Source organism: Lycorma delicatula, chromosome 10, assembly GCF_047948215.1.
Source record: "Lycorma delicatula isolate Av1 chromosome 10, ASM4794821v1, whole genome shotgun sequence".
In the NCBI taxonomy this organism is placed as follows: Eukaryota; Metazoa; Arthropoda; class Insecta; order Hemiptera; family Fulgoridae; genus Lycorma; species Lycorma delicatula.
Window position 1 is genome coordinate 42,402,654 of NC_134464.1, and position 14,063 is coordinate 42,416,716.

A 14,063-nucleotide genomic window follows, 5' to 3' on the forward strand; every position below is an offset into this window, starting at 1 on the left:
CCCCGCTGGCTAGACAGGAAAGGCAAGCAAAACAAGCCATGATTTTTAAAAATTTTTTAGATAGAATTTTTTTAAATTCTGAATTTAATAGGTTAAATAGAGTAAAAATGAAATTTACTATTTTTTAATTTCTCAATAACAAATGTAGAAATATCAACTTGGATTTTGGTGGGTGTAATCTTCATGTGAATATTTAAAAACCAATTTCTAGATTCTCTGAAATATGACCTTGAAAGGAATGAAAAAATGTACAAATTTTTGAACAATTATTGCAAATCTTTTACATTTTCAACTATAATAAATGAGATATTCATTCAAATATCTCAATTGGCTTGAAAATACTTTTCAGATAAATATCCAAAAACCATTTTCAGTTTTCTGAATTTGATTTTTTAAGGGGTGCGATGGTGTACAATGTAGCTCAACCAACACAGTCACTGCTACTGTTTCTGTATATGCAATGTGACTGACTGCACCTTCCTCTGGTTACTTGACTAAAAAACATAAAATAAAAAAAATTGTCTGTGATGGGAAATTGATGCATTTGTATATTGCATTGCACACATATATATTGCATTGATGCCTTGTATATTGATGCACCACTTTATAATTTGTAAAAATATATATAAATGAAAGGAATCAATCATGAAAATGTAAAAGAAATAATACAAAATAAACTTGAAGATCATTTAATATGAGGACTTAAATTATATGGTGGGATATTACTTATAAAAGAAAAAACAGTTTGAAATATTACTGTAAAAATTAGAATTAAATTATTATCAGCCCACTGGGTTTGTCTAGTGGTTAACTCATCGCATATAATTTGTTTAACAGCCAATTTTAGGAGTCGAAGGTTCTGAGGTTCAAATCCTAGTAACAGTTAGTTGCTTTCATATGTCATATAGATATCATCATCATCTCATTGGATCACGGAGGGTTGCTTATTGGTCACTAGTTGAACAGATTGCAATGTACACATTAGGAGAATAAAAAATTGTTATCATTCAGTGTTACAAAATTTAAAAATATTTAAATACGGTGTAAGATAATATAATCTTATATTTTCATAAGATAATATTTTACAAAATTTAGGAATTTAAATTTGTATGAATAAGATATGAAACTTTTCTCTTATCACTATCATTGAAACTAGATATATGCAGGATACAAAAAAGGGTTTAGCATTTTGTGAAGCCTCCCTATGATAATTTATGTTCTAGAAAATTCCTTATTAGAAATTATTTGTATTTCTAATTCCTCTTCTTTTGCAGTAAATTTTTTATTTGTGGTTTCCATAGCTAAGCTGATGCAGTTATGTAAAGATCAACATTGTGGGATCCTTTGTACGATTTTTTAAATAATTATAAATCCAACTTCAAAATTTTTTTCTCAGTATTCTTATTAAATATAATTGTGGTCTGTGGGTTTCCTGAATGTAAATAAAAAGTTGTGTAGATTATTTAATTACAACATAAGGAAATAATTACAACAGGAAATTTATTTTTAAAAACCCACAGAAGCTAAACCAATAGCGGAAAACATGGAAAAAATTAACAAACATAAAACAAAGAAGTAAAATAAACATTTTAAAATAAAATATATGTTATAATAAAAAAACCTGATGTGGACACCACATGACTTCCTTGTACACCTATTAAATTACATACACACATTTTTTGCTGCACTTCATTTAAATTTATTTCATTTGAAAGTGAGATACAATCCTCCAATTCTTTAATAAACTGGACAGTTACACAATTGCATTGTGGTGGACATCACATTTTTTGGTGGTGTCCGTATCAGCATTTTATATTAGTTTTATTTCATGTTGCTCAAGTAGTTTTGTGGTGCAAGTAAGAACCTGTTGGATCCGTAACCATGGACACATTGGTTCGAATCCGACTTGATATACATATATTTTTTTAACTTTTTTTTTTTAAATTTAAATATATTGACTTATTAATAATTATTAACATCTGTAAAGATTTTTGAATTAAAATTAAAACTACATAAAATTTTATTTCTCTAATAACTTCTGATTTTTTTCATTTTTTTTCTAATTGTAATTTTAATAAAACCCACAAGCATAAAACATTGAACGGTTATGGGAAAATACAAAATTATAAAATAAGCCACACCATGAATAGTGAATGAATTGTATTTAGCAGAATTCTAAAATTGAAAGCATGTCACCAAGTTGACATAAAGATTTTCAGTAACAAAAGACTTCTGGGTACTGTCAATCAGCACCCAGAAGTCTTTTGAGCCTACCAGGCTGGTCTAGTGGTTAACTCGTCATTGAAAATCAGCTGATTTCGAAGCCTAGAGTTCTAAAGGTTCAAATTCTAGCAAACGCAGTTACTTTTATACGGATTTGAATACTTGATTGTGGATGCCAGTGTTCTTTGGTGATTGGGTTTCAATTATTCACATTTCTAAGGAATGGTCGACCTGAGACTGAACAAGACTACACTTCAATCATATTCATAAATATCATCCTCTGAAGTAATACCTTACAGTGGTTCCAGAGGCTAAACAGAAAAAGAGAGGGTGCTGTCAATCAACTTATATGAGATCTGTAAATAAAGTAATGAGACTGGTTCAGAAAACCTTTTTATTTACAATCCAATTATACATGGACTCTATCAACTTCGAAATAGTTCCATCGGGAAGCCACACAATGCTTCAAACAGTTTTCCCACTCTTCATAGCAGTGTTGGAACTCAACATTTAAAAAAATTTTTTTTAATGTTTTCTACTGTTCCAAAATGGTGTTCTTTGAGGTGTTCTTTTAAAGTCGGGAACAGAAAAATGTTGCAGGGACTCAAGTCAGGTAATAAGGTGGTTGACCACCGGGTTGGTCTAATGGTGCACGCGTCTTCCCAAATCAGCTGATTTGGAAGTCGAGAGTTCCAGCGTTCAAGTCCTAGTAAAGCCAGTTATTTTTACACAGATTTGAATACTAGATCGTGGATACCGGTGTTCTTTGGTGGTTGGGTTTCAATTAACCACACATCTCAGGAATGGTCGAACTGAGAATGTACAAGACTACAACACTTCATTTACACTAATACATATCATCCTCTGAAGAATTATCTAAACGGTAGTTACCGGAGGCTAAACAGGAAAAAGAAAGAAAGAATAAGGTGGTTGAGGAACTGCAGGAATGTTTTTCTTTGCCAAAAACTCATTAACTGAGAGTGCAGTGTGACAAGGTGCATTGTCATGATGCAGCATGCAGTTGTCTTTGATGACTGATCTCACACAGGCAACTCTTTTCCACAGTCTTTCAAGAATTTCTCGGTAAACATAATGATTTACAGTCTGTTCTGTAGGCAAAAAGTCCTCATGAACAATGTCATTACTATCAAAAAAACAAATTTGCATGGTTCTGAATTTTGATTTGCTCATTTTTTCTTTTTTGGGATGGGGTGAATTTGAAGCCACCCTTGCTCTGGCGTTTGTTTCTGGTCCATACTCAAATATAGAAGATTCATCACTAGTAATAACATTTGTTTCTGGGCCATACTCAAATATAGAAGATTCATCACTAGTAATAACATTTTTTTAGAAAATCAAGATCAGTTTCAATTTGGCCTAGAAGATTGCAGCACACTTCCACCCTGTTGTTTTTCTGTTCAACACTAAAGTTTTTTGGTACCAATTTTGCCTAAACATGTCTGATTCGTTAGTCAAAATTTGATTGACTGTGGTGTGGTTCAAATTCAATTGTTCTGCAATCATTCTGATAGTTAATCACCGGTTGTACCATATCAAGTCTCTAATTTGCTCAACATTGTCATCACTTTTTGACATTTTGGATGATCCATGGTCTTCCAGACAGTGGATCGTTCGCTACTGATTCCCAGCTATCTGAAAATGCTTTAAACCACCTAAAAACTTGGAATTATGACAGAGCATCATCTCCATATGCCCTTTTCAATTTTGAAAAAAATTCAGTAGCATTCTCACAGAGTTTAACACAAAACTTGATTGCATAATGTTGATCATAATTAGTAACACTCATTTTTGTAATGCACAACAAAAACTCATTTCATGAAAATTTTGTTTACATCTCACGTGGCAATAATAGACTAAAAATATTAATATCTAATATAAATCGGCTGTTCATATAATCATATTCTTACTAGTAACTTTACAGTGTTGCCACTTTGGCTGCCAAAAAACTAGTCTCATTACTTTATTTATAGACCTTGTATATGTTACACATATAATAGAAAATGATTCAGTCATACATATATCTTATAGAAACAGTCATCTAATATGCTTTATAAAAAAAATGAGCAACCTCTTATTAATTCATAAGTATTAAATTGTAACAATAATGTGCAAGTAATAAAATATGTAGTCTACAATTAAAATTGCAATACAAATTTAATTTTCACAACACATAATTTATCACGAACACTTTGTTGATTTATTTACCTCTTTTTACCATTTTTTCAAATTCATCTTAGCTACTGTACCAATTTGCTGTCCACTTCATCTCATGCAACAGAGATGAAAACCAACTCCTTAACTCTTGGTATTCTGATACCACGCGACTTCTTCTTTTGGAAGTTTGTAAAATTTTGGGTTTATATAGACAAATGACAAACAATGTCTATCTAGGCTCAAGAAGAAAATCTAAAATATTATGGGTGAAATTGAGTCGCAATTATGTGAGATGATCAATAATTTTGTTGAAAGAGAAAGGGTATGCTAGCAGCTTCATGGAGAGCATATTTTTTTCACAATTAACTATAATATGTGCACTTTCTATTCATATCTGTAATTTTTTAATAAATTATGATTTTTGTTAAAGTATTAAATCTTGCATTCTATATGGGACCCTTTTTAATAATGTTTAAATCACTTTTTTCTTTATTTCAGAACTTGTTTACCTTTACAACATGTATAAAAATAAGATGTCATTGAAGAAATTGAAGCCCCTTGACCTTTCAAATAAGCACAAACTAAAATAGTACGATATTCAAACCGATCTTTTATTAAATTTTCTGCAAGTGGATGCCAGTAAGTAATGTAATAGGTTCTGGTCCCCTAAATTTTGACAAACACTTAAATACTACATATATTGGCCAGTTCTATTTTAAAAATATTCTAACTTCAGGGAAATACAAAACTATGGCTTGTCAGCATGGTAAACATGCTGACATCTAGATTAGTAATCTGCAGGGTTCTATTCATGGCAAGGGTGTACCCTTTCTGTTTTTACAAACATTCCATCCATTCCATATTCCTCGTAAAAACGTGTGTGTAATCATGTTCTTGGTAGTAATGAAAGGAAATGTTTAACAACTTAAAAGAAATTCAAGAAGTCAATGTTTCAAGTTCAGTTGCCCTCCAGATCTTCTCTAGCTTTTTGTTGTCCCAGTCAACCTAAACTATAAAATAAATCTGTGATATTCAAAGCTTTATTTTTTAAAACATTTTCATCTTCTAAAAACTAGTAAAAAGCTCAATAGTGGTGTAGAATTTGGGCCTCCTGTGCTTCTTAGACATATCCCCTAGTTCCCTCAAGTATGAAAAAAATTGAATATTGATTTTTTTTTTTTTTCAAAAAGACTTTTTATCTTTTGTTTTGGTTTACTGCTACAAATTTGCAACATTATTACAACTATGAACTGTTTTTAAAAAATATTTTTGTTAATAAAGGCCAGAAAAATAGTTATTGGTATTCATGTTACTCATTTCATGTATTTACATATTGAATCTGTCAACCCATTGTTACCAAATAACTTAACAAACTGCATCCTAGCACCAGAGTACAATTTATGTAATTAAAATTTGTTTTTGTCACTACCACTTTTTTTTTTGTTACCTCCATTGCATAATTTCACAGAGATATTTATATATATGTTTCTTCAGAACTAATTTTTATAAAAATGATTAAAAACATTAAAACTTAAGTAAAATGAACTATTCTGCTGTTATAATCTGAAGGTATATAATGAATTTACTGTTTTATAACAGAGTATATTTTTTATTATTAATTATAATTTTTTTAATACTTTAAATTAAATGTATTATTTTTCTACAAAGGTCATTATACTCCTTTTTCATTAGTTTACTAATTTTTCATTTTCTGTTTAAACTCTGGAACCACTGTAAGGTATTATTTCAGATGATGAATGAGGATGATATGTATGATTGTAAATGAATTGTTGTCTTGAATAGTCTCAGATCGACCGTTCCTGAGATGTGTGGTTAATTAAAACCCAACCACCAAAGAACACCGGTATCCACAATCTAGTATTCAAATCCCTATAAAATTAACTGACTAGTTTTTATTAATTACATTTCTGTAGATTTTTTTTTATTATGTAGATTTTTCTAGTGTGAAGGGATTTAAATTTGTTGCTAATATTTTTGTTTAAAAATAAAATAGTTATATTCTAATTATATTGGTTGAATGAGTTAAAAATTCTTAAAACAATTTTTATTTGAACAACAAAAATAAATTTATTGCAACAGACTTCAGGATAAAGGCTGCATTGCTGTATGAAATAACCTTTAAATTTATATTTACTATTATATTTAAAATTAGATTACTGTTAAATTAAAATTATCTTAAAATAATATTACACAACAGATATTACTATACATAGTGTAGTGTTCACAAAATTACAATTATTTTTCTGTGATTCATTTACAATAAGGTTTTACAGCTTGTGGTATACATAATACTTAGAATTTCTCCTAGAGTATGCGTGAATTAAACAATCTCTTCCAGATAACACATATGCGTAAATTTACGGAATATGGGAATTATGTCAATTTGTGGTTTCAGATGAATAATGAGTGTAATTACATAAAACTGTGGTAATAACAACATCATTACTTTATCTTGTAGTCAGTATCATTTCCTATTTCCTGTTATAAAACATATTATATATGCACACCAATTCATTGTTACTGTACCATTAGAGGCAGACACCAAGGTGTGTAACTGATTAACATGAAGTGTTACATAATGAATGTTATCTACTTGTTTATTTTAATTTCTTTATTTATTACAACAAATGCTGAAGATCTCGAAGATGAAATGTATCACCTTACCGGTAAGACATAAATGCATGAATGTATAAATTAATGATAAAAGTATTAATATAAAAAATAATGATATAAAAGTTACAATTAAATATGGTTAACACCTCTTATTTAGTAGTTAAGTAAGAGGTTAATTAGTAAGTTAAGTAAGTCTGGATGGTCACATTGTTCATCAACCAATAGGTCAATAAATTTTAATAATTTTATGTCCATTCTAAATTGTACACTTATATATTATAAATGTTGGGCTGAAAACCTATTACCAGTCTGTCTGGGCATTCTACTGAAAAGATCAGGTTAATTATTCTTTTTTATTCTCTTTGGTGACCAACAGATATGTAATCAAGGGTCTGATGACCCTTGATTACATATCTGTTGGATTTCTCAGAGGAGAAGAGGAGACTCAAGTTTGGGGTCATCAGACCCCAAACTTGAGTCTCCTCTTCTCCTCTGAGAAATCCTTGTTTATTCCTTAACTGAATAAATTTTGAAGGTTATTATTACTCACAGGAAAATCACTTTAAAGGTCTGTTGATGCTTGATGACATATCTGCAGGTCATTTCAAGCAGAATAGAAAAGAATCGGCCCAATCTGTGCAGTAGAACATCTGGACACACTAGAAGTAGGTTTTGAACATGCATCTTATCTGTGGCAGGAAAAGAAAGAGAAAAACAAGGGAGTAGGAGGTGAGAAGTGTTGTATATGGAATAAGTTTTTAGCCAATTTGTTTTTTAAATATATAACATTTCTTTGTAATAATAACATTGCATAACAGCAAGAGGCCACTAGTGTTTTGTAAAAAAGTAAAACAACATAAAAAGAAATAATACTTATAAGGTCTCAATTCAAAACAGTTTATCCAATTTTTACAGCTTCTCTTGCATCAAAACTGCATTAGAGTGTATTTTTACACTAAAGATTAAAAAAGGCGTAAATAATTTTCGAAATATTTATTTTATCAAAACATTTTATCACTAATCACTAGGATTTAAGATACTAGTATGTGCTTCGATATTGCTCATTATAACAAAATCTGATATTATATTTAAAATTATTCTTACCAGGTATCAATTTAAAAGATTAAAATTTGCTATTTTTTCAATGTCTGTCACCCAATTGAATAAATAATATTAATGAAACAACCTAAAGGAAAATCCTACAGAGATAAAGTTAACTTCATTTTAAACATGAAAGAAAGATATAACCTTTGCATAGCCGATCCATTTTATTTTATTTCAATTTTTTAAATTCTAATTAAGGTTTATCTTGAAGTTTTTAATACATGTTTATCCATACTATTGTTTTAGTAGTAGATTTTGTCTTTATCTTTAATTTGTTTATATTTTTTGTCATAACTAAATTTTTATAAGGATGAAATTATTCAATTTTATAATGATGGCATTATAACAGTTGAATAAAGTGGTTCTTTCATCTCCAAAAACAGTTTAAACCCTATTTTTAGTATTCAGTATATCTCTCAATAAATGAAAAGACCTTGCAATTCAGTTTTTTTACTACCTAAATTGAAAAAATTTAATAATATAAAGCAACCTACACTATAATTATTGCAGTTCAATGGATTGTACTTAATATCCTTTTTCTGTGGTATAAGTATGAGTAGTTCTGATTAGGTTTGAAAAGAATTGTTTATAATGCATGCTTGTAAGCACACGTATATATTTGTGTATTTGTACATCATAAGTAAGTTAATTTGCATAAATTAGAAGGAATTAGACTACAATAAAGAAATAAATATTCATTGAATATGGTAATAGTTAATTAAAATAAATCTATATTAAATATATTTATTTTATATAAATTTAATAACAGCCAATAAGCTCATCAAATTTATAGTTTCTGTATTTACTCAAAACAAAATTCAATGTTGATTAAATTACGGTTTAGATTCTGAGGTTTCTTTACAAAGACCACATGTAAAGTTAACAAACTTTTAAAAAAATAATAAATAAATATAGTATATAACATCAAACATTTATCCGCATCGCTGTTATATCATTATTTATGCTCTTAAATGTAGTCAAATGGTGAATTCATTGCTGACAAAATTTATTTTCTTGCAGGAAAACAAGCTAATGCTCAATTAAGACTTCCTAACAAAGCATAGTTTTTTAAAAGTACTGAGCATTTCCCAATATTTCCTTAGTAAAAATTTATAAACACTTTATTTCACTAAATTTAGTGTATTTTCAACAAAAAATTTTCTTATGTAACACTTATAAGATCACATCATATACATGAAAATTTAGATTTTCTTTTAATTATTATTACAATACGTTTTTCTAAAAATTTTTGTATCGCAAAGATCTTAAAACAAATGAATTATATAACAAACACGTTAATGAAAATTTTTTATGGGATTAAAAATTTGTATTTCTCCCTTTGTTTCATCCAAATACTACTTTTTAGTCTTAATGAACAATAAACTTTTTACATCCAAAAAAAAATTCTTAATAATATTTATATCTGAATATTATTGTTTGTTCAAGTTTATTTGTTTATTAAGACTAAAAAGTAAAAATATTTATTTTTACACATCGAAATTACATACGTGTACCATATTTCAATCATTTTCATATGATAGTTTATGAGAAATTAAAATTTTCAACTAAATGCATGAATTTAGCATAAGGGTAGCAGCACGTGGTGGTGTGGGGAGTGGGTCATATCAAATTCCGACACTGTAATGCTGTATTGTCATCGAAGTTACATGCGTGTATCAAATTTCATTGATTTTCATACGATAGATCAAAAGATATAGCAGTTGCAAGATTTTATTATTCCTAAAGCGAGTTAAATAAAAGCTTTTAGAAATGTTTACATGTTGAAAAAATTGTTAAGAAAATTATTTAATTATAAGAAAAACAACTGAATTCACAATGCTACATTTTTTTGAACATGTTACAGCTTTTGAGACAGTTTTATATAAATAATACACTCATGTAACCTTTATTACTCTCATACAATAACAGTTGAAAATTAATTGTGTGTAATGATAATTTTATTTGTCTCTTATCTGTTAGATTTATTTAATTGTCATGCAATTAAATATTCAGAATTAGATATGAAAAAAAGTTAAATATAAAAAACTGATAAAAAAAATCATGTAATTTTATATAATCAGTATTAATCTAGAAAACAAGGATGATAACCTAGTGAATTTATTTACCTATAAATTTTAGGTAATATGTGAACAAAGTTAATTATTTTTAACTTTAATAATACAACATTTGCTCATTGTCAGATTCTCTTTATAATTTCTGCTACAGTAAGAAAAGTAAGCTGTTTTTATCCTATATTTATTTAAAACCAAATATTTAAGAAATCAGGAGAAAATAAACTTTTAAGAAAATTCACACTGTAATTTAACTTATTGAACTGATACATTCCAGTAACGATAATGAAGCCTTATCTTTACCTCCTTATCTTTACTACAAGCTTCAAGCATTTAACTTATTTTCATGTTTTTCTGAGATGAAATATATTTACGTACTACACAATTTAAAACTCATTTCTTCAATTTGAAATTTCACCTGCTCATACAGAATACTTTAATAGATAAGCAAATAACAATTTTGAGCCTTTTCTATATTTTCCTCAAAATGGTATTTTTGTTACATATTAGTAATTGTTCATGTTTAAACTATACGGTCATGTTTAAACATGTCTGGTTAATTAGTACAACATAGAACAATATTACTAAACATTGGTGTCACTGCCTGTAATCAGTCTGTGTCTAGTTATTGTGCTGTGAAGATGTTTCGTTTAGTTAGGGAAATTGATTTAAAGGAGAAAGGCACTGAATTTTTGCTACTGAAAAGGATTCTTCATAATCCTTGGCATTGCAATGAGGGGCATGAGATATTACATTTTTCTGATAAAAATGATAGATGAAGGTGTGGCAAAATTGGCTGCAGGACTGAAATCGGTCTCAGGAAGAACACTAGGTTACAGACTAGTAATTTACCATTTGACACTATCATTTTACCTATTTATTCATGGACTAAACAACAGACAACCACCACTTATTGTATAGAAGAATTACGGATGAGTTCAATGCTATGACTTACTGGAAGAACTACCTGCAGTACATAGGTATCTGTGTGAAGACAGTTTGATATGGAATCCAGAAATAATAGGCGGCCCAAACATAACAGTTGAAATAAATGAATCCTGTTTCTCAAGACGCAAGTACAATGTTGGACGGATTTTTCTACAGCAATGGGTGTTCAGTGGGATTTGTCAAGAAACTGAAGAGTGTTTTTTGTACGCAGTCCCCGATTGTATAGCAGAAACACTGTTGAAAATCATTCATGAATGTATTAGACCGGGCACAAAGATCATATTGGATATGTGGGCATCTTATAAAGGATTCCAAATATTCCAAAGGTGAATTTTCAGTACGTTAAGTAAACCATGCAGAAAATTTAGCAAATCCACAGACGGGGGCTCACACCCAGTGAGTGGAATCAATGTGGTCTTCAGCCAAAATACAGAACAGAAATGAGTGTGGCACTAATAGAAAACTGTTAGATTCTTATCTGTATGAGTTTATGTGAAGACAACGTCATCAGGCAAATCATTTGCTTGAGCAATTACTACAAGATATAAATGCTTTTTGGCCTCCCAAAAAATAATAAGTGTAATATACTTTTTTAATTACAGTGTGTTAATGACAGTATTGTTATAAATTTCTTACATGTACTATATCTTATTTTAAAATGTCAATACGTAATGAAATGAAATTGTGTAGAACAATAGCTTTGTTAAAAACCTATTATATCTAATTTTTAATGTCAATATATAGGTTAAGTTACTAAAAATTAACAATTATTATTTTCTTAACGAGTTTAAATAGTTATTCTTAAAAAAAATACAGTATGGGGAAGAAACGGAAAAGACCCAAAATTTCTACATTCACTGAAATTTCTAAAAATTATCTTCCATTTAAAATAGCAGTAATTAGTAAATAAATAATGATAAACAAAAGTAAATTTATTTATTTTATCTGAAATAACAGCATATTTCAATATATTTTATTAAAAACAAAAAAAAAAAATTTGTAATAAAGATAACTGTTAAATGAATCCATGATTAGCTAAATCCGACACTACTCATTGTATTAACTGAATGACTCATTAATTAAACAAATTTTTTACGTCATTCTTTAGATACATATGATAGAAAAAAAGTGCATAAATACTTTTATGAGCAATACTATTAATTTTAAGATTAATTTATAAGGTATTGACATTCATAGTTATGACACAACATATGGAACAAGTAGAACTATGTACATCAATTATACAACATACTAGAGCATCTTATGTAGTGCCAAAGTTTACAGAGAATTACGTAAGTATAAAAGAGTTTGTCTAACATGAAGCTTCAGTGAAAAATATATATCGTTACCCTCTGAATAATAAGCAAGACTGTAATAGTAGATTTACGATTAAAGGTGATCAAGTAAAACTTTTGACTCATCTATTACTGATAATAATCACTAATGAATCACTACAGAATAGTTTAAAAAAAATACCTCTGATGAAACTAGCAAATTAACATACCTTATTTTTCTTGTAGCAAAATTCATATCTGTGCAGTCATTTAATATGGATGTCATCAATCAGTTGATTGGTTTGACACCATTCGTTTCTGTTCTGTGGTATTCTTTTAATGGAAATATATTTTATATCTAGTTCTCCAGTTTCTAGTTTTTTATATATTATAATCTTAATCTCCCAATAGTACTAAATTAACAAAATCAGATGTTGTAATCTGATTAGTACATGATCTACTAATCTAATTCATCTTTATTTTATTCTTCCATAAATTTTCTCTTCTACTATTTGTATTCTTTTTGAATTTTACTGACCCACCTAATTTTCAAAATATTCATCTAACAGCATATTTCAGAAGTCTCTACTCTTCCTTTTTGTTTCTAATTCCCGCACTTCACTGCCGTAAGATATTATACTCTTCACATAGACATTTTCAAGAATTTCTTTTTAATTCTAAGATTTATTTTTAATAATAACTGATTTCTAATTTGTATTAGTAATCTATCCTTGCTTGTACTTGCCTACATTTGATCTTAAGTAATTAAAAAGTATATTAGATTTAAATTGTATCTGATCACCTAGTAAGAGTTTATCCATTTACTTACATATGTGTGTGTGTGTGTGCATTTAGAATACAAAGTATTTGGTATGTTACTACATAGTATTTCTATGAGCTCATTGTATCGTTCAAATAATTTGTATAGAAAAATAAATTAGTTTGTTGCTAAAAAATTAGTTATCTGATTACAATTGAAAACATGAGTCTGTTCTTTGGAGTTGAAACCTATTTTTATTTGTAGCGTAAGGTAATAAAAATTTATATAATCCTTCCTTATGTATAGCTAAGGTGTTAAAATTTGGCTGACTTCAACATTATTTATCATTTTTTTTATAGTTGGATTCTTAATATTAAGAACAGTAAGTTTTTTTTTTTAGATGACGGGAATGCATTTCTTCCCCGTAATGTTCGGAAGTCAATGAGGAGGGAGATCATCAGTTTGAGACCAAACTGTAAATCAAAATGTCAAGCAGCACAATTTAGTGATGGTTCCTATAAAAACCACAGATGTCGATGCATATCTCAAACTGGTCGAGTTGAATGGCTTCGTTGATAAGTGTTAAAAAAATAAAACTTATTTAAAAATAATTCACATATTTATTTTATTAAAAAAATACATCATAAATAACTAAATCTCATTTTATAAATATTTATTTAATTTTTCCATCACTCCGTATTACTATACAGATTGCTACTGGTGAGTGTCAATGCATTGTCATGATATACAACTCAGTAAAATTACAAGTATGAAAGATAATTATTATAAATATGTCAAAAACATTAATGTTTACCATCATTTCTCCACAGTTATACTAATATTAAAACTATATGAAATAAAGAAATGCACATG

General features: G+C 28.5%; 1 long non-coding RNA gene across 1 annotated transcript; it reads left to right on the forward strand.

Moving 5' to 3' along the window:
* Positions 1–6,721: 6,721 nt before the first annotated feature.
* LOC142331187 (uncharacterized) lies at positions 6,722–13,801 on the forward strand. The gene is made up of 2 exons (XR_012757915.1): positions 6,722–7,085; positions 13,591–13,801. It is a non-coding gene; the product is annotated as an uncharacterized LOC142331187 (long non-coding RNA).
* The last annotated feature ends 262 nt before the right edge of the window (positions 13,802–14,063 follow it).